We start from the raw sequence: 21,654 nt of genomic DNA, 5'->3' as shown, positions 1-21,654 counted from the left end.
AGGGACTCAGCATAGCTTCACGCTGCAGGGTCCTACACATCATAGCGCAAGCAGGAAAGCCTTTGAACCCACCTGGCTAGGTGGATCCCCTTAATTGCTTCCAGGCTGACCGGACCCCTGTTATCTGCTGGACCAGTCTCCCGGGCCCGTACCATCACCAACTAAGTAAAAGGTAAAGGAAACTACAAACCATGTGTTGTCCAGTTATTACCGGTGTCCTCAGTCTTGCACCCCAATGTTAAATCCCTCCGTCAATTGAAAAGACTGCTACTCCCAACAGTCCTGTGGCAGAGCTCTACCTGTGGAGAGCTATATCAACGAAGCTGTGTCACTATCTGCCCCAGAGGTCCCATCCCGTAGCATCGGCTATCTCTGGCCGAGTACCACAGGTGGCGTCGCAAACTACTATCCCCATCATTTCCCCTTTTAATGACACAGCCGGGGTCATGGAACCAGGCCTTGCCACCGCAGCGTCCCAGAAACAAAACCGAGACCCAGTAACGACTGCCCACGGACCCAGTGAGCGCGTCAATTTTGGCATCAAAAACAGGATTTCGTGCTTGAGCAAACACGTACCGTGTGCCTTAAAAACTGTGCAGATGGCGTTCACTAAAAACAACAACCGCTATTAACCACGCGGCGTGGGAAGAAAGGGGGCATGCTATCATGGGCAGAACCCAGAAGAGCACGCGAAGAAAAGCCCTGCCGCCAGAGCGGTTGAGAGTTAACCCCAGATTTCCAAGTAAAAAGACAGAGGCCATGTTGAATGAGGATGGAGATCTGGCTGCTGTGGTAGTCGCAGCCGCGGTGCCTGTAATATTGTTCTCGATGCCATACATCCTCAGCAGTGCAACAAACACCATGTCCTGTGACCAGAGGACACAGACACTGGGTCTGAACTACGGCGTACAGGGGTCCATGGACTGCCCTAAGCTGGGAAGCTGCAAACCTAGTGAAAGAAAATAAATATGCCAAAAAGAAAATGGAAACTTGTAAGAAATGTTGTTATAAGTAATGGTTTTTTTTCTCTGGTTTTTGAGTGTCGAAAATGGACAACTGGGCCACTGGACTATGTGTGGCCAGCATTGCTCTTGTATATAGTTGCACTGGTTACAGTGCCCTCCAACAGAATTCAAAGGCAACAAGTTAAAACCCGTCTGGCATGGCCAAAGGACAGAAATGTAGTCAGGATCACTCTGTCGTCACGCCCAGAGCCTACATTGGGGGTTTGTTGGAGATTGGTCCATCATATTGTTTTATTTGTTGTGCTGATCTTTTATCCCAGGAGCGGTGCAAGGAACTTTGGCATCGTGGCTCCTCAACAAAGTTTAATGTGTGAAAATGATGTTTTATAATGTCAAGTTTTATATTATGATGCAAAAGTTTATCATGTTGGTAATGTTCAAAATAATGCCTCCCATAAAGGGAAGAAAATGTTTTAAACTGGTGCAATAGCATTCAGAAATTGCATGTTATTTGTCAATAACACCACTGTATTTTATTTTTGTTACAGCCCGAGGATGTGCTGGGATTTGCTGTGGGGGAGTGTGGCACCCCTGAGGCTTCAGTCGCCACAGAGGTACTGCACCTCAGCCACAGGTGTGGTATCCCATCCCTTGGTAAGAAAGAGGTCATCCACCAGTGCACACACAAACACACAACACCCACAATTAGCAGCCCCCACCGGGTCAGGGTTAGGGCTTGGTTCCATTAGAGCTATGTATAGCCATCACTGGTGATGGTTCCTCCCTCTCCCTAATCTGACCGGGCGGGCCTGGGGGTGTAGACTAGGGAGTGGGAGGTAACTGTAGGGAGTGAGGGAGAGAGTAGAGAAGGAGCAGTGGAGGAGTGAAGACCTGCGGTCTGGAGCTGGGGCAGCTCGACCCAGGTGCAAGACAGAAAGGGTCCTAGGGCCCATGGGGAGTGCACCAGACTCCCGTGGACTCGTTCCACATACGACATATCGGAGTGGAGGGACTTGGCCACAGAACGGAGACTGGTCCCTAGACTAGAGGAGACGAACCAACGTGCTCTTCTATTAAAACCAGAGGCTAAGGACGCATCTAGTACCGAAGCCAAACCCACACACGAATACGTTGGAAAGTGACTACATAGGACCAAAGGGACCAGGCCGACAGGCTCCACTTGTGAAGGATCCGCAGACACCGACTCAGGGCACTGTGTGGGAAGGCGCAGGACAGGAGGGCGAGATGTCAGGGCAGGAAGATGACCAGGGAAGGGAACACACGAAGGGTGCATCAGTAGTAACCTATGAACTATCCGAGATCGACTGGAGCCCATCACAGTGAAACCCAGCACTCCAAAGGCGGTCACTGACTAGTCGTATTGCCTTGGAACCTACTACAGTGAGTAAAAACCTTGAGACTGCATCCCTGTGTTGCTCCGTTATTCGCCTGCACCTGAGCCCTGCATCCCCGCCATTACAGACTACTACTCCCATCCGCCCTGGGGACAAGGTCTACCTGTGGAGAGCTAAAAAAACTCAGCTGCGTCACCATCTGCCCCAGAGGTCGCATCCCACAGCGTCGGCTATCTCTGGCCGAGTACCACAGGTGACGTCATGACAAACAGTAACTAGTACCGGAATCATTCCCCATTTCATTTATTAAATGACCACCACCGGGGTCACGGAATCAGGCCCTGCCGCCGTGACATCCCCAAGGAGCAAAGAAGCCGTGGCCCGGTAACGAGTAACCCCCACGGCCCCGGTGGGCACGTCACATGCTCAGTGCTAAGTTCACATTGTAGTTAAATCCTTCAATAAAATGCTGCTAGAGTTAGCGCGTGCGCACACAAACTCCGGCACCATTTTATTGAAGACCCTGTTTCTGTGAATATTACCAGTCTCCAGTTTGTTTCAGATGATATTCACAGAAACAGTGTCTTCAAGAAAATGGCACCGGAGATCGTGATATGCGCACGCACTGACTCTGAAGCCATTTTATTGAAGCGTTCAACTGTACATAGCACTGCACAAATAAAGGGGAGGAAATCAGCCAGGGGAGGAATAGATGAAGAAGGCCTGACCCAAAAAGTCCCGCACCAACGAAGGAACTTAAAGAAAGACCAAAAATGTGGTTTACAGAGAAGTTTTGCACAATAAATACATTTCGTTTTCAGCTAATGCTTCAATGAAATTGGAAATGTGCCAATAAAAATGCTGGACTCCTGGGTGTAGAATGGGTTCAGTAGCTAGTAGATATATACCAAGAGAGAACCATATACATAACCATATACCAACTATATACATAATTACTGTATTTTTTGGTTTATAAGATGCACTTTTCCTCTCAAAAATTTGGGAGGAAAATGAGGGGTGCATTTTATAATCTGCATGGTGCTTACCAGGGATGGTAGAGGAGCAATGCCGTGGGCACTGTGCTGGAGCTGCGCTGTGCTGCGGCTGCGGGCACTTTTCCTGTGCGGTGGCTGCGGGCGCCATCCTGAAAATGTCAGCAGTGTGGCCTTCAAAATAATGGCGCACTGAGTCGGCGAGTGCGCAGATGGAGCTCTCGGCTCAAAATCTCATCTGTGCATGTGTCACCTCCGGGCGCCATTTTCCTTAAGTCTGCTGCTGCGAGATCAATGGGCTGGAGGTGGCGCGTGCGTAGATGAGGTATTGAGCTGAGAGCTCCATCTGCGCACTTGCCGACTCCGGGCGCCATTATTTGAAGTCCACGACGCTGACATTTTCAGGATGGCGTCCACAGCCCCAGCACAGCGCAGCTCCCTCATCTTGCAGCTCGAGTGCAGCGCAGCTGCAGATGTGAAGCCCCACAGGTGTTGTGTCGGTGCATTACCTTCAGGGACTCCACTCAGCTGGATCTGGTCACAGGTAGGAGATCTTCTTCTTGTCGTGACGCCACTCTCAGAATTGCGGTCAGTGGGGACCGCCACTGCAGATTAAGGGACGCCTGGGGCTGATGATATGTGCAGTTAGTTGGAATAGCCTCCTGAGAGTGAGGCATGCCCCAGGGCCCTGTGTAGGTGCGTAGTACCACAAGGCGCAGAATAACTCCACACAGGCAGAATGTCTTTCAGGGTTTTTACTCACTTCAGGTGGCAGGGTGAGTAACCTGGGCGTAGCTGGGATGAACCAGGCGGGAACCAGGTGTCCTTCAGGCTGACTTGTGAGGGTGACTACTAACTCGCCTTCCTTAGCCCTTGGTGGTTTGGGGTGACCCCGACTTTGAGTCCCTATGGGGGTCACCCAGGGAAGTTGCTGAAGCCTCACTCCCCTTCGTTTGCCGTGTGCTTGTTGCCTGGGCCAGATCACTCCAGCTTCTTGCCTCCTGTGAGCTATGGGCCCTAACTGTGGCTACGTGGCTGCGGCTTTTTGTGGTGTTGTGGCGTGGGCTTTGAGAGCCCCACACCGGCAGGTTTAGCAAAAGAAAGCTGGATCTATCTCCGCTTCGGGATCTGCCGCCCGTTTGGGCCTGGTACTCCCTAGCAGTCTCCTTACTTCCCACTCTGTGCTCTCTCTCTAGCTGGAGATGGGTTTCGGGTAGCCCTCCTAGTTGACCGTTCTCCCCCGTCGGTAGCCACTGCGCGGACGCTGTCAGACTCCAGCAGCCCAGGGGAAGGGGTCAGCTCTCTTCGGAGCTCCCTGGACTCTGCTCTGAACTGGCTCACATCTGGGACCTTCACTGCTGCTCCTGTCTGAGCTTCACTTTCCTGCTCCTCACTCCTCCACACTCTGCTGCAGACTCTAGACTGTTTACTCCTCCTTCTCTTTTCCCTTTTGTGCCTGCCTACGCCACCTAGCAACCAGATTCTCTTACCACACCCCTTGAGAGGAGATGGAGGCTTTTGGCCCCCTCCACTATTCCAGTGAAGGTGAAGGCTTTTCCCCCTCCTGGGATCCCCAGGGGTCCTCTCATGGGTACATGTGTGAGACCTGATCACTATGCGCCTGTGTTCCACACCCCAGTCAGCCTTCTGGATTACCTGTGTTGTACTGTCCCCAGCATGGGTGCAGTACTCAGTGGTGCCTGACCAGGTCAGGGGCGCCACACAGACCATCGCCCGCACCATCAGCACAGCGCCTGCAGCATTGCCCTATTCCACCACCGCCCCTGCCTCCTGTGACTCTGCTCCACCACCGCTGGTTTCCACTCCCAGTAAGACACCACCAGATTGTAAGATGGACCCCCCTTTTCTTTTTTCATTTTTTTCCTCTAAATTTGGGGTGCATCTTATAAACTGAAAAGTACAGTCTATACCAGAGGTCTCAAACACGTGGCCCACGGGCTGCATGCAGCCCCTGAGGCTGCTTGTTGCAGCCCGAGTGCCTGCAGACCCCATGTCGATCATGTTACTATGCAGGGGGCTGGTGCCAGCAGGGCATACTACAGTTTATGAATTTACGGCACAGCGCGCACTAGGAGCTCCCTGCACTATACCAATGTCAAGCAGGTAACATCACTGTAAGAAGTCACCTGCTTGCCTGTGAAAGGTAGAGTGCAGAGAGCTCCTAAGTGTGTGCTGCGATGTTAATGAATCAAGTGTAGTAAAGCCCTGCTGGCATCGGCCCCCTGCATAGTAACGCGATCGTCACGAGCAGTTAAGAGAAAACAGGGAACAGAAGAAAGGTGAGAAGAATCTTTTTCTTTTTTTATGCGTGTGTCTAGAACGGGATAATAGGGAACTAGGATGAGGACTGGAGACATTACTACTTGGCACAATGCTACAAGGATGGGCACAATGCTGCAGGATGGGCACAATGCTACAAGGATGGGCACAATGCTGCAGGATGGGCACAATGCTACAAGGATGGGCACAATGCTGCAGGATGGGCACAATACTACAAGGATGGGCACAATGCTGCAGGATGGGCACAATGCTACAAGGATGGGCACAATGCTACAAGGATGGGCACAATGCTACAAGAATTGGGCACAATACTACAATGATGAGCACAATACTACAAGGATGGGCACAATGCTACAAGGATAATCACAATGCTACAGGATGGGCACAATGCTACAAGTATGGGTACAATGCTGCAGGATGGGCACAATGCTACAAGGATGGGCACAATGCTGCAGGATGGGCACAATACTACAAGGATGGGCACAATACTACAAGGATGGGCACAATGCTACAAGGATAATCACAATGCTACAAGGATGGGCACAATGCTGCAGGATGGGCATAATGCTACAAGGATGGGCACAATGCTGCAGGATGGGCACAATACTACAAGGATGGGCACAATGCTACAAGAATTGGGCACAATACTACAATGATGAGCACAATACTACAAGGATGGGCACAATACTACAAGGATGGGCACAATGCTACAAGGATAATCGCAATGCTACAAGGATGGACACAATGCTACAAGGATTGGCACACTACTACAAGTATAGGCACAATGCTACAAGATGGGCACAATGCTACTGGGCACAAGGATGGGCACAAAGACGGGCACATTACTACAAATCACAAGTGTGGGCACATTACTACTGGGCACAAGAAAGAGATAAAAAAATGTTTTTACCATTAAAAATACTTTTTTACATTTAAACGTAACACAAAAGTGCAGGTTTGTTTTAATAAAAAAGCAAAAAAATGTTCACAAAAAGTGATCCAAAAGTGTATATAAGAAAATACATGGAATCACTAAAATGTCACTTGGCCCTGCAAAGAATGTGCCCCACCAAATATTTTTTTTTCTATGTGCAGCCCATACACCCAGATAAGTTTGAGACCCCTGGTCTATACCAACAGAGAATACATTAAATATAAAACTATATATCAGTAGTGAATAGCCCTTACATATAAATACAATACCAGTAGAGAGAATAAAGCATATAAATAACTATATACCAACAGATAATAGCTCAAACACATAAATATAAACTAATAGAGAATAATACATCACATGTCTACGGTCTTGTAACCAGTTGGTGGGCCTGTATATAGGTCTACAGATACTCACTGTGCTGTTTGGTGACATGGTGTGTACCACACTCAATATGGACCAGAGGAAGAGAAGGAAAGAGTTGTCTCAGGAGATTAGAAAAAAAATTATAGACAAGCATGTTAAAGGTGAAGATTATAAGACTAAGGGGTGCTTTACACGCTGCGACATCGCTAGCGTTTGCTAGCGATGTCGAGTGCGATAGCAACCGCCCCCGTCGTACGTGCGATATGTGGTGATTGCTGCCGTAGCGAACATTATCGCTATGGCAGCGTCACACGCACATACCTTGTCAGCGACATCACTGTGACCGCAGAACAATCCCTCCCTCAAGGGGGAGGTGCTTTTGGCCTCATAGCGACGTCACTGAGGCGTCACTAAGCAGCCAGCCAATAGAAGTGGAGGGGCGGAGATGAGCGGGACGTAACATCCCGCCCACCTCCTTCCTTCCGCATTGCCAGTGGATGCAGTAAGGAGATGTTCGTCATTCCTGCGGTGTCACACATAGCGATGTGTGCTGCCGCAGGAATGAGGAACATCATTACTAGTGCCCAAACAACGATATTTTGTTTGTACCACTTTTGGGATCGTTGGAGGTCGCTCGTACGTGTCACACACTGCGAAGTCGCTAAAGGCACCGGATGTGCGTAACAAACACCGTGACCCCGACGATATATTGTTAGTGATGTCGCAGCGTGTAGAGAACCCTTATCTCCAGGAAGCTTGATGTTCCTGTGACTACAGTTGCAGATATTATTCAGAAATTTAAGATCCATGGGACTGTAGCCAACCTTCTGGATGTGGCCGTAGGAAGAAAATTGATGACAAATCAAAGAGACCGATAAGGCTAGTTTCACACTTGCGTTCAGCGGAGTCCGTCACTATGGAGAATAGCGCAGTCCGTTATCGCACTGCGCTATTCTCCATAGACTTGTATGGATGACGCACTGTAACGCAAGTGTCAGCGTTGCATCTGCCGGACGACGCAGCGTCGTTATTTTGACGCTACGTCGGGCGGAAGGAACGCAGCATGTAACGTGTTTTTGAGCAGCGGAATCCTTTGGATTTCACTGCGCATCCTCTCTCTGGCTCCCTCCACCCGTAACCAGGGTACACATCGGGTAACCAAGGAACCCTGGTTACGTGTGCTGGGAGCCCGACACTTCCCTGCTCGGCTCTGCCCCCTCCCCGCACTCCGTATGTATACACACACACAATCGCATGCATGCACGCACACACAATCGCACGCACACACACGCACACTCTCACACTCACTCACCTGTCCCCCAGCGATGCAGTCCCCGCGGCACTGACGTCCTCAGCCGTGGCTCTGCTCGGCTCCACCCACCGCACTCTGCCCCCCGCTCCCGCCCCCCGCACACATTGTCGGCGACCGAACGATCAGCTGATCACCCGGCGGCCGGCTACTGTGAGTGATCGGCTGATCACCCGGCGGCCGGCTACTGTGACTGATCGGCTGATCACCCGGCGGCTGGCTACTGTGAGTGATCGGCTGATCACCCAGTGGCCGGCTACTGTGAGTGATCGGCTGATCACTCGGCGGCCGGCTACTGTGACTGATCGGCTGATCACCCGGCGGTCGGCTACTGTGACTGATCAGCTGATCACCCGGCGGCCGGCTACTGTGAGTGATCAGCTGATCACCCGGCGGCCGGCTACTGTGACTGATCGGCTGATCACCCTGCGGCTGGTTACTGTGAGTGATCAGCTGATCACCCGGCGGCCGGCTACTTTGACTGATCGGCTGATCACCCGGCGGCCGGCTACTGTAAGTGATCGGCTGATCACCCAGTGGCCGGCTACTGTGAGTGATCGGCTGATCACCCGGCGGCGGACTACTGTTAGCGATCAGCTGATCATTCACAATAGTCTGCCGACGGTAAAACTGTAAAAAAAAACAAAAACAAAACTAATTGAGTTGTTTTGCAGCATCCGTTGCATCCGTTGTGCCACTATATGCAACACATCCGTTGCATCCGTCACACAACGCAATGCAACGGATGCCGTTCAACGCAAGTGTGAAACTAGCCTAATACGAATGGTAACAAAAGAGCCCAGAAAAACTTCTAAAGAGATTAAAGGTGAACTTCAAGCTCAAGGAACAGCAGTGTCAGATTGTACCATCCGTCGTTGTTTGAGCCAAAGTGGATCTCATGGGAGACGACCAAGGAGGACACCATTGTTGAAAAAAAATCATAAAAAAGCCAGACTGGAATTTACAAAACTACATGTTGAAAAGCCACAAAGCTTCTGAGAGAATGTCTTATGGACAGATGACACAGAAGTGGAACTTTTTGGCAACGCATATCAGCTCTATGTTCACAAACGAAATGTGAAGCATATCAAGAAAAGAGGACAGTCCCTACTGTGAAACATGGAGGAGGCTCTGTTATGTTCTAGGGCTGCTTTGCTGCATCTGGCACAGGGTGTCTTGAATCTGTGCAGGGTACAATGAAATCTCAAGACTATCAAGGGATTCTAGAGAGAAATGTGCTGCCCAGTGTCAGAAAGCTTGGTCTCAGTCGTAGGTCATGGGTCTTGCAACAGGATAATGACCCAAAACACCTAGCTAAAAACACCCAAGAATGGCTAAGAGGAAAACATTGGACTATTCTGAAGTAGCCTTCTATGAGCCCTGACCTAAATCCTATTGAGCATCTTTGGAAAGAGCTGAAACATGGTGTCTGGAAAAGGCAGCCTTCAAATACGAGACAACTGGAGCAGTTTGCTCTTGAGGAGCGGCCAAAATACCTGTCGAGAGGAGCAGAAGTCTCATTTATAGTTACAGGATTGTTTGATTGCAGTGATTGCCTCAAAAGGTTGTGCAACAAAATATTGAGTTAAGGAGGAAGAGGAGGAGGAGAAAGAGGAGGAGGAGGAGAAAGAGGAGGAGGAGAAAGAGGAGAAGGAGGAGGAAGAGGGAAGGAGGAGGAGGAGGAGGAAAAAGAGGAGGAGGAGGAGGAAAAGGAGGAGGAAGGTGCCATCATTATTCTCCAGGCCGATTTCCTGAGTTTTATTTTTTTTTAAATTCTGCAGAAGAGCAGCAATGTCTGACTGTCAGTTGTTCATTTTCATAGATGTTTTATTTATTATTACTTTTGTCAGATTCAAGTTATTTCTGTGACCATTGTGGGTTTTTCTTTCATTAAACGAGGGATGAGGGGTACCAACAATTTTGACCACTTGTGTAACTAACTACCAACAGACAATAAACCACATAAATAATTGTATACCAACAGAGAATGAGCCGTATACATAACTACAGGTATATACCAGCAGAGAATAAACCATATAAAAAAAACAACTATATAACAGAGAATACACCAAATATTTACCTATATACCAGCAGTGAATATCCTATATGCAAATATATACCAAAGGGATAAAACCATAGGAAATAGGTAGGACAGATTGTCGGTGCCATCCTGCCACCTATTAGGGAAACTGCAACTGAGTTCAGATGCTCATCTCGCCTGATGACAGATGCCGCCAGGGGTGAATATTAGCAGGGCAGCGCAGGAATAACGAATATACAATATTAGTCCCACATTTGGAGGGACTGTCTCTACTTTTAACTCAGATCTTGCACCAGTCTCAATAAACAGGACCACTGGAGAAAGATATGCCTAATCATTAAGAAGCGCACATGGAATGAATTACACTCCTCTTACAACTGGCGCCATCTCTTAATTTGCAAGACGGATTGCGCTTTTTATTTAATGAGGAGATGATGAGTTTAGGAGACGGAGGAGGAGAACAAGTGGCTCATAAGTGGAAAAGGAACACAATTTCTCTTGATATGAAACATCCATTGAAGATCCAGTCCTCACAGGTGATTGAATTAAAAGGAAATTTATTTAGAATAGAAGCTACAATTAAAAAAGGATCGATAAAGATTAGATAAAAAACAAAGCCCGTAGGGAAAGCACAATGAATATGAGAGAGGGGTCTGACCTGTTGCAGATGACCAGATAAAAGAATATTCAGCAAAACATAAACAATTATTAGTTTTCATGGATGATTCTGTCGCAAAAGACCTCCAGGCGTCTCATTTCGTAGAGTACATAGAACAACGTCTTACATAACATGACTTTGGTATAGTGGAGTTTCGTCGACCCCCTTTCCCACCTCTTTATGAAACCCTGTTACGAGGGGGACCCGGGGAAGCGTGCCAAGATGGGGAATGGACAGCTTCCGCCGGTCAAGGTCCACTGTGCGGTGTAAGGGACCGCTGCTATGGTGGGTGAAGAGTGAGCGGGTTGCTGCTAGCGATCGTCTGGAATGTCACAGACGATCTATGTACACCGGTCTGCCCTAACCCGTGTGGGTTGTATGGCAGGGATCACACGGCTCGGTGTACCTGTTGCACGGGGAAGCACAGAGGTGCCCACGCACGTGTGCCAGTGGAAGTCACGAGAATATGGCACGAGGGTAGCACAGAGGTGCCCACGCACGTGTGCTTTCAATAACCAGGTGAGTCCAGTGGAGACTCGAGGAGCTCACCTGGGACAGGAACACGGCCTGTAGAAGGAGCTACTGCCAGAGCAGCAAGGCAGGGACACGGCCTGCAAACCAGGTGCTGCCTAAGCAGCAAGGGCCAAGCCCACAGAAGAAGATAATGCCTGAGCAGTGGCGTGGCAGCACGCTGCCAGACATCCAAACATAGAAGGACGGTCGCGCGCCGCCATGATGGCAGGAGGAGCTTTTAAGGAGGTGTAGCTCCAGCCAAGGGCGGGCGCGAGGCGGAGATGACGGACTTGACCCAATCAGGATCCACGACATCCCAGCCTGGCCAGTCAGGATTCACCACGTCACCAGCCTTGTCATCAAGCCGTGTGACGTCAGTGGGCGAATCAGGATCCACCAAGCATAGCACATGCTCACCCTCCTGCCTCTGGGAAATAGAGGCGGGATCCTCGGTCTCACAATGTGTAGAGATAACGGGAGTCTCACTGCTTCCCTGAGCAGCAAATCTCTGCACATTGTGCAACCTCACAGACCTTCGAGGCTGCTGAGCAGGAGGAGCTGCGGCAGGCAAGGAATGGGAGACCGCCTCATTTCTTGCAACAGGAGTACCACTAGGTGTCACCCTTGTGCTGCCTCTCTGAGGAGGTTTCTCCTGCACTCTGCGCAGTCTGGCAGACCTTCGGCGCTGCGGAGCAGGAGCGCTCGTGGCAGGCAAGGAGACTGTCTCATTCCTTGCCACAGGAGAGCCACGAGGTGTAACATTACCCCCCCGTCTAGGCCCCCCCCCCCCTGCCCGTGCTCGAAGGCCGCTATCAAACCCGGGGCGTGGATATGATCCTCCAATTCCCAGGATCTATGCTCCGGACCACGGCCGACCCACTCCATGAGGTAGTACCTCCTGCCCCGTATAACTTTTGTCTCCACAAGCTTCGCCACCTCAGAGTCGTCGGGCGGGGAGTCAGTTTGAGGCGTCAGGGACCCCGAGAACTTATTAAGTCGTACGGGTTTCAGGAGGGACACGTGAAAGGTGTTGGCTATAGCCCAGCGTGGAGGGAGCTGGAGTCGGTATGCCACCGGGTTCACCTGCTCTAGCACTTTAAACGGACCCAGGTACCTAGGGCCGAACTTGGCTGCCTGTACCCGTAGGTTAACATTCTTAGAGGACAGCCACACTAGGTCACCAGGGGCGAAGGATGGTGCAGGGCGGCGGCGCTCATCAGCCGTTGTCACCATCCGGTCTTTAGCCCTCTTAAGGGCCTCTTGGGTGTTATCCCAGATCTCCCGGGCCTCGGTCGCCCAATCCTCCACTCTAGGATCGGGTGACGTAATGGGCATCGGAACCGGGATTCTGGGATGTTGTCCGTTATTGAGCAGGAACGGAGTCTGACCAGAGGATTCATGGACCGAATTATTAATGGCAAATTCGGCCCAAGGAAGGAGGTTAGCCCAGTTGTCGTGGTGCGCGGAGATAAAATGGCGGAGGTAAGTTACCAAGGTCTGATTAGTCCTCTCTACCAGTCCATTGGTTTCGGGATGGTATGCGGAGGAGATGTTCAGCTCTATCTGCAGGAGCTTACAGAGCTCTCTCCAGAAGCGAGACGCGAACTGGGGACCCCGGTCGCTCACCCCCTTGTCAGGCATGCCATGCAGCCTAAATACATGCCTAATGAATAAGGTGGCGAGAGCACGTGACGTCGGGAGTCGTGGGAGAGGCACCAAGTGGACCATTTTAGAGAAGTGATCCGTGATGACCCATACGACCTTGTGACCTGCTGACTTGGGCAGATCTCCCAGGAAGTCCATTCCCACCACTTCCCAGGGACGATCCGGCACTGGCAGTGGGTGAAGAAGACCTGCCGGTCTCTGCCGGGACGGCTTATTCCGTGCACACGACATACAGGCTCCCACATACTCCTGTATGTCCTGGGGTAGTCTCGGCCACCAATAGTGCCTAGTCACAAGGTCTCTGGTCCTTTTGACCCCAAAGTGACCCCCAACCTTGGAGGCATGGGCCCACGATAGCACCTCATTCCGTAGTTCAGGGGGAACGAGGGTCTTGCCAGGTGGCACCTGGTCCAAAGAAGTGGGAGTGACCATCCTCAAGCTGTCCGGGGGTAGTATAAGACGAGGCTCCTCCTCGTCCTCCTCCAACACAACCATACAACGTGACAAGGCATCGGCCCGTACGTTCTTCTCACCGGCCAGGTGGCGGATAATAAAGCGGAACCGGGAGAAGAACAAGGACCAACGGGCCTGCCTTGGGTTCAGGCGTTGTGCTGTCTGGAGGTATGTGAGATTTTTATGGTCGGAAAATACTTCAAATGGATGCTTCGCACCCTCCAGGAGATGCCGCCATTCCTGGAATGCTAGTTTCATCGCCAGTAACTCCCTATCCCCTATGGAGTAGTTCCTCTCGGCCGGAGAAAAGGTCTTGGAGAAAAAGAAACAAGGATGCTTCCTTCCTCGTTCGTCTTTCTGGTACAGGACTGCACCAGCACCGACCGAAGAGGCGTCTACCTCTAGTAGAAAGGGTTTGGAGATGTCTGGACGATGAAGGATGGGAGCTCTGGAGAAGTAAGTTTTGAGAGTGTGAAATGCCTCTACCGTTTCCCGTGTCCATGCTTTGGGATTAGCGCCCTTGCGGGTAAGGGCAATGATGAGTGCTGCCACCGTCGAGAGGTTGGGAATGAACTGGCGATAATAATTGATAAACCCCAAGAATCGCTGGATCGCTTTCAGCGAGCGGGGCTCAGGCCATTTCATCACTGTCCAACTTCCCCGGATCCATTGCTAACCCCTGACTGGACACGATATACCCCAGGAACGGCAAGGATTCACGTTCAAAAACGCACTTTTCTAGCTTAGCATATAACGAATGAGTGCGGAGCCTCTTAAGTACTCGGATGACATCCCTCCGATGGGTGGCAAGATCGGGGGAGAAGATAAGGATATCATCCAGGTATGCAACCACGGAAAGATACAAATCCCAGAAAACATCATTCACAAAGTCTTGAAATACGGCGGGGGCATTGCAGAGTCCGAAGGGCATTACGAGATACTCGTAGTGACCGTCCCTGGTGTTGAAGGCGGTCTTCCACTCATCGCCCTCTCGGACTCGCACTAGATTATACGCCCCGCGTAGATCCAGCTTCGTGAAGATCTTTGCCCCGCGGAATCGATCAAATAACTCCGTAATGAGGGGCAAAGGGTATTTGTTTTTGATCGTGATTGCATTTAATCCCCTGTAATCGATACAGGGGCGTAGATCCCCTTCCTTCTTTTGCACGAAGAAGAACCCCGCACCGGCCGGTGAAATAGACTTGCGAATGAACCCTTTTGCCAGGCTGTCCTGAATATATTTGGACATAGCCTCCGTCTCTGGAGCAGAGAGGGGATACACTCTGCCCCTAGGGGGCTCGGAGCCTGGCTTCAGGTCTATTCGGCAATCGTATGGCCGGTGGGGAGGAAGGGTATCTGCGGCCCTCTTGGAGAAGACATCCCTGTAGGCCTCATAAGGTGTCGGTAAACCTGGCTCCCCTGTATTCCCTGAGGACCCAACCGACCTAATGGTAGCGGGTGGTTCGGTAGTCACGAGGTGCTCCCTACAGGATCCTGCCCATGATGAGATCTCCCCTGTTGCCCAGTTGAGTATAGGAGCATGCTTTCTCAACCAGGGGAGGCCCAGTAGGATCTCATCCGTCCCCCCTGGAAGCACAAGGAAGGACACCTGCTCATGGTGTCCTGGTGGTACTTCCATCCTGAGAGGGATGGTGATCTGGGTGATGGGATCGACTAGTAGGGACCCGTTGACTACCCGAACCCTGAGTGGCTTGGGTAAGAGAACCAGGGGAACTGAGTATCGGGTTGCCAGGGAGGTCGAAATGAAATTGCCATCAGCGCCTGAGTCCAGGCAGGCCAGAGCAGAGAAGAGAGTAGTGCCAAACTGCAACTGGGCGCTGATAGTCAACCTAGAGGGAGAAGCAGCGTCTAGTAACCCCCCTCTGATGGAAACTAGACGCTGTCTTTTCCCGACGGTTTGGGACATCGGGTAGCTATGTGTCCCCTCTGCCCACAGGAAAAGCAGATGACACCAGACCGAGAACCTGGGGTAGAGGAGACCGCTTTGGACACCTCCATTGACTCCACGGAGTCGCCTACAGAGCTGGCTGGGAGACCTGTCTGGTGGAATACGGGAGCCAGACGCTTTTTAGGCCGTGAGGACGTGGGTGCTGAAGAGACCTCGAGCCTCCGCTCCGCCTGGCGGATGTCTATGCGAGAGGCAACCACAATCAAGGACTCTAAAGTAGCAGGCACCTCACGCGTGGCCAGTGCGTCTTTGACGAACCCTGCCAGGCCCTCCCAGAACACAGGGACAAGGACCTTATCGGGCCAGTCCAGCTCTGCGGCAAGTGTCCTAAAGTGTACGGCAAAGTCCCCGACTGAAGCGGACCCTTGCCGAAGTCGTAGGAGGCGCAGCGCGGAGTCGTGGGTGACTTGAGGCCCGAGGAACACCATTCTCATGGCCCCAAGATAAGATGCTAAGTTATTCACCACCCGATCTCCGCGCTCCCACAACGGCGTGGACCACTTCAGCGCTCTCCCTGTGAGCAGGGACTGGACGAAGGCTACCTTCGCCTTCTCGGTAGCGTAAAGAGTCGCGGACAGCTCTAAGTAGGTGGTAACTTGGTTTATAAACCCACGGCACTCGGAGCTGTCCCCGCTAAAGCGCTCTGGAAGCGCAAGGCGAGGAGACCTTCCGCCCAATAGCACAGCCTGGGTAGCCGCCTGGGTGGCGACTGTCGTCAGAGCAGTCTTGTCGGAGGAAGACTGCTCCACTGCTGCCAAACGTGATTCCAACTGCTGCACATAACGCAGCAACTGCTGCTGCTCTTCAGCCATAGCCAGACCTTTGGCGCGACCGTAATGTTACGAGGGGGACCCGGGGAAGCGTGCCAAGATGGGGAATGGACAGCTTCCGCCGGTCAAGGTCCACTGTGCGGTGTAAGGGACCGCTGCTATGGTGGGTGAAGAGTGAGCGGGTTGCTGCTAGCGATCGTCTGGAATGTCACAGACGATCTATGTACACCGGTCTGCCCTAACCCGTGTGGGTTGTATGGCAGGGATCACACGGCTCGGTGTACCTGTTGCACGGGGAAGCACAGAGGTGCCCACGCACGTGTGCCAGTGGAAGTCACAAGAATATGGCACGAGGGTAGCACAGAGGTGCCCACGCACGTGTGCTTTCAATAACCAGGTGAGTCCAGTGGAGACTCGAGGAGCTCACCTGGGACAGGAACACGGCCTGTAGAAGGAGCTACTGCCAGAGCAGCAAGGCAGGGACACGGCCTGCAAACCAGGTGCTGCCTAAGCAGCAAGGGCCAAGCCCACAGAAGAAGATAATGCCTGAGCAGTGGCGTGGCAGCACGCTGCCAGACATCCAAACATAGAAGGACGGTCGCGCGCCGCCATGATGGCAGGAGGAGCTTTTAAGGAGGTGTAGCTCCAGCCAAGGGCGGGCGCGAGGCGGAGATGACGGACTTGACCCAATCAGGATCCACGACATCCCAGCCTGGCCAGTCAGGATTCACCACGTCACCAGCCTTGTCATCAAGCCGTGTGACGTCAGTGAGCGAATCAGGACCCACCACGCATTGCACATGCTCACCCTCCTGCCTCTGGGAAATAGAGGCGGGATCCTCGGTCTCACAATGTGTAGAGATAACGGGAGTCTCACTGCTTCCCTGAGCAGCAAATCTCTGCACATTGCGCAACCTCACAGACCTTCGAGGCTGCTGAGCAGGAGGAGCTGCAGCAGGCAAGGAATGGGAGACCGCCTCATTTCTTGCAACAGGAGTACCACTAGGTGTCACCCTTGTGCTGCCTCTCTGAGGAGGTTTCTCCTGCACTCTGCGCAGTCTGGCAGACCTTCGGCGCTGCGGAGCAGGAGCGCTCGAGGCAGGCAAGGAGACTGTCTCATTCCTTGCCACAGGAGAGCCACGAGGTGTAACAAAACCCCCTTTTAACCTAAACAGCTATGAAATAACCACGGACACCAAGTTGGATGAAATGGCTACAGCAGCCTTTATTTAACAAATATACAAAGAATAAACATTAATAAGGGTGGGGTCCTCAAATCCCATAAATCTGATGATTGACAAGTAACCTAATAAACATTACCTTCCCCCTAAACCACACTTAATGCCGCTTTACACGCTGCGATATCGGTACCGATATCGCTAGCGTGGGTACCCGCCCCCATCTGTTGTGCGACACGGGCAAATCGCAACATCGCCCAGACCCGTCACACTACTTATAAATCCAAAAGCGGAAATAGAGATCCATAATTTATATATGCATGTCTACAAAGCAAAATATATAAACCTACATTTAGACCTGCGTAATCATATAGTGCATCAGAAAAAATACACAAAATTTCAAAAAGTGTACAAATTTTATTAACATGATACTGACAACACAGAATATCACATGATTAGAGACGGAAAAAAAAGGACACAGTTAAAAGTCATTACCCCTTAAAAACACAGAAAAACAATCCTGGGACAGTGTGGTATAAAGTTGGTATGATTATAGTGGTCAAAAATTGGATATATATATACACCCTAAAGTGCATCAAAGCTAATTTGCATAGGATCACCAGTCTAGTATGCTTTAGCAATCATAAAAAGGTGTATGATTATACCCCAAATACATCAAGAATAATAACACTGACATTCCAGCAGGTGTAATCAGCAACTGATGTTTTGAATTAATACAACATGCAGATGCAGGCATATTATACATATTAGAAACCACCACGGATTACAAAGGTTAAAGCATGCATTTCTGCAGTTGGATTATTGGTTACTACCCATGTAAGGGTTTACCAACCTTCAGGTCAAAAAATAGACACCCCAAATGCGTACCATACCATCCTACCACCCAAGAAAAGGGGAGGAGGGAAAAACAAAGGGTTTGACCAAAAGACTTGGTAATCTGCTGGAGGCAGATTTGAAAGTAATCAGAGACCACTACCTGTTGAACCACACTGCCCAGCACCTCTACGCGCGTTTCACACTCGCTTCGTCAGGAGGTACTACTTCACACTACTTACCTGCCCATCGACATCGCTGTGACCGGCGAACCGCCTCCTTTCTTCTAAGGGGGCGGTTCGTTCAGCGTCACAGCGACGTCACAGCTGCGTCACTGAACCGCCGCCCAATAGAAGCAGAGGGGCGGAGATGAGCGGGACGTAAAATCCCGCCCACCTCCTTCCTTCCGCATAGCGGCCAGGAGGCAGGTAAGGAGAGCTTCCTCGTTCCTGCGGTGTCACACATAGCGATGTGTGCTGCCGCAGGAACGAGGAACAACTTCGTTACTGCTGCAGTAACGATATTTGAGAATGGACCCCCATGTCACCGATGAGCGATTTTGCACGTTTTTGCGACGATGCAAAATCGCTCATAGGTGTCACACGCAACGGCATCGCTAATGCGGCCGGATGTGCGTCACAAAATCCGTGACCCCAACGAGTTCGCATTAGCGATGTCGTAGCGTGTAAAGCCCCCTTAACTCCCAGCCGCAACCACCAACTCAAGAGCACCAATGTTAAGAAGGGGAGGGGGAAGGGTTAAACTACCACACACAGAACCTGACAATCCATTGCCGGTGTTCCACCAAGATCACCAGACCACCAACCCAAACCCGGAAATTAAAGGGATCTACGTCTCCCTGGACCCCAATATAATTTACACCAACTTCAAGGACTGGGGATTAAAAATGGTGGTAGAAGGGACAGGAGGATAGGAGCAGGCGTGCTTTACTTATCAAGTCTTTGGCACGGCTGTAACTGCTTCCTGGCCCCTCATTCACTTCCGGCACCGCTCATTTACCTTCATGTATATACATTGCTTTCCCCGCCCACCGACGATCCAGTGATAGGTTGCAGTCAGACACACCCCCCCAGCCTGGGTAACAGCGTCTGACTGCAACCAATCACAGACCCCATCAGCGAGTCACTATTGTGATATATAGATAAATAAAACTTTTGGCGTAGTGTCCCCCCGCATTATGATACCCAGCACAGATAAAACCCACGTCTACAGGCTGCAGCCCCAAGCCGTGCACTTATCTTGGCTGTGTATCAAAATAGGAGAACCCACATGCGGCTTTTTTAAAATTATTTAAATAAATAATTTTTTAAAAAACAGCGTGTGGTGCCCTTCAATTTTGATACCCAGCTGTGATGAAGACCAACAGCTGAGGGCTGGTATTCTCAGGCTGGGGAGACACATGCTTATTGGGCTCCCAACCCTAAAAATAGCAGCTGCCCGGAATTGCTGCATCCATTAGATGTGACAGTCCCAGCACTTTACCCAGCTCTTCCAGATTGCCCTGGTGTGGTGGCAATAGGGGTAATAAGGGGCTAATCGCAGCTCACAGCTGCCACTAAGCCCTAGATTAGTAATGGGAGGCTTCTATGAGACCCCCATTACTTATCTGCAAGTGAAAAGAAATAAACACACACAACCAAAAAGTTCTTTATTTGAAATAAAAGACAAAAAAGCATCCTCTCACAGAGCTGAATGTTGCTAATGACCTTATAGCAGGCTTTACACGCTAAGACATCGCTCAAGTGATCCCGTTATGGTCACGCAATTTGTGACGCGCATCCGGTCGCTTTAGCGAAGCCGTTGCATGTGACACTTATGAGCGATTTTGCATCGTCGCAAAAACGTGCAAAATCGCTCATCGGTGACATGGGGGTCCATTCTCAAATATCGTTACTTGAGCAGTAACGAAGTTGTTCCTCGTTCCTGCGGCAGCACACATCGCTCCGTGTGACACCGCAGGAACGAGGAAGCTCTCCTTACCTGGCTCCCAGCCACAATGCGGAAGGAAGGAGGTGGGCGGGATGTTCGTCCCGCTCATCTCCACCCCTCCGCTTCTATTGGGCGGCGGTTCAGTGACGCTGCTGTGATGTCGATGTGACGCTGAACTAACCGCCCCCTTAGAAAGGAGGCGGTTTGCCGGTCACAGTGACGTCACAGGGAAGGTAAGTAGTGTGACGGGTCCGGGCGATGTTGTGCGACACGGGCAGAGATTTGCCCATGGGCGGGTACGCACGCTGGCGATATCGGTACCGATATCGCAGCGTGTAAAGCGGCCTTAAGAGCTGAATCCAGCTCTCAACCCTCTATCAGAATTGAATGTGTCGCACAACCCTCTCTCAGAGCTGGATATAGCTCGCGACCCTCTCTCAGAGCTGAATGTGGCTCGCGATCCTCTCTCAGAGCTGAATGTGTCTCACAACTCTCTAAGAGTTGAATGTGGTGTGGCGCTCCTGCGGCTTCAGGCGCCACAGGGTACTGCACCTCACCCGAGGTGCATTATTGATCTCGGATACAGAGGAGATCATCACCAATAAACTACCACAATTCACCACCATACACAGTTAGTTGCCCTCTCACTGGGACTGGGCTGGGGTAGAGACATTGGAGAGTGGCCATCACTAATGTAGTGGACCCTCTGCTCACTAGTCATAAACCCAGGGGGAGGGGCTGGACACAGGGAAAAAGGCGACACACACATACAGCCAGTGAGCAGTTTCTCACAGGACACAGGAAGTGACAATCTGAGAAGAGATAAGGGAGAAGGAGAGTTGCAGGAGACTGGTCCTGGGGACGGGCCGCTGGTGGAATTTGTCCCAGGACCAGAAGAGGGAAAGAGCGAGACACTGACACTCAGAACAGCAAGTGATAGGAGACGTGAGACGCAGGAGAACACGGTCGCTGAGGAGAGAGCTCATAGCTCCCTCAGGACCGGCGCACACCTCAGGGTGCAGAGCCCTACGCTGGTGGGCACTTCACAGCCTGCCAACAGAATCCATCAGGCAGGGGATTGCAAGTGTCTTGGCCCACCTAAAGTGCCCAGGGCAAAGCAACATATAGAGCCAGGAGTCATAACCAACGGACGGCACCAGCAATGGACTCGCACTGCCTGCTATACAGTACGGGAATGGAACCATTCCCAAGACTCAGGTCCCAGCGAAGCTTCAGGCCACAGGGACTCACACAACACAGTGCAGGGAGGAAAGACTCACAGAGAAACCCACTGGTTCTGACCTCTGAACTATCCGGGATCGGCTGGAGCCCATGACAGTGAGGTCCGGTGGTCGAAAGGTGGCGACAACTCAGTGAGTAAAGAAGTTTAACTGCAACCCT

Source organism: Anomaloglossus baeobatrachus, chromosome 2 (genome assembly GCF_048569485.1).
Source record: "Anomaloglossus baeobatrachus isolate aAnoBae1 chromosome 2, aAnoBae1.hap1, whole genome shotgun sequence".
NCBI lineage: Eukaryota > Metazoa > Chordata > Amphibia > Anura > Aromobatidae > Anomaloglossus > Anomaloglossus baeobatrachus.
This window is presented reverse-complemented; position numbering follows the sequence as displayed.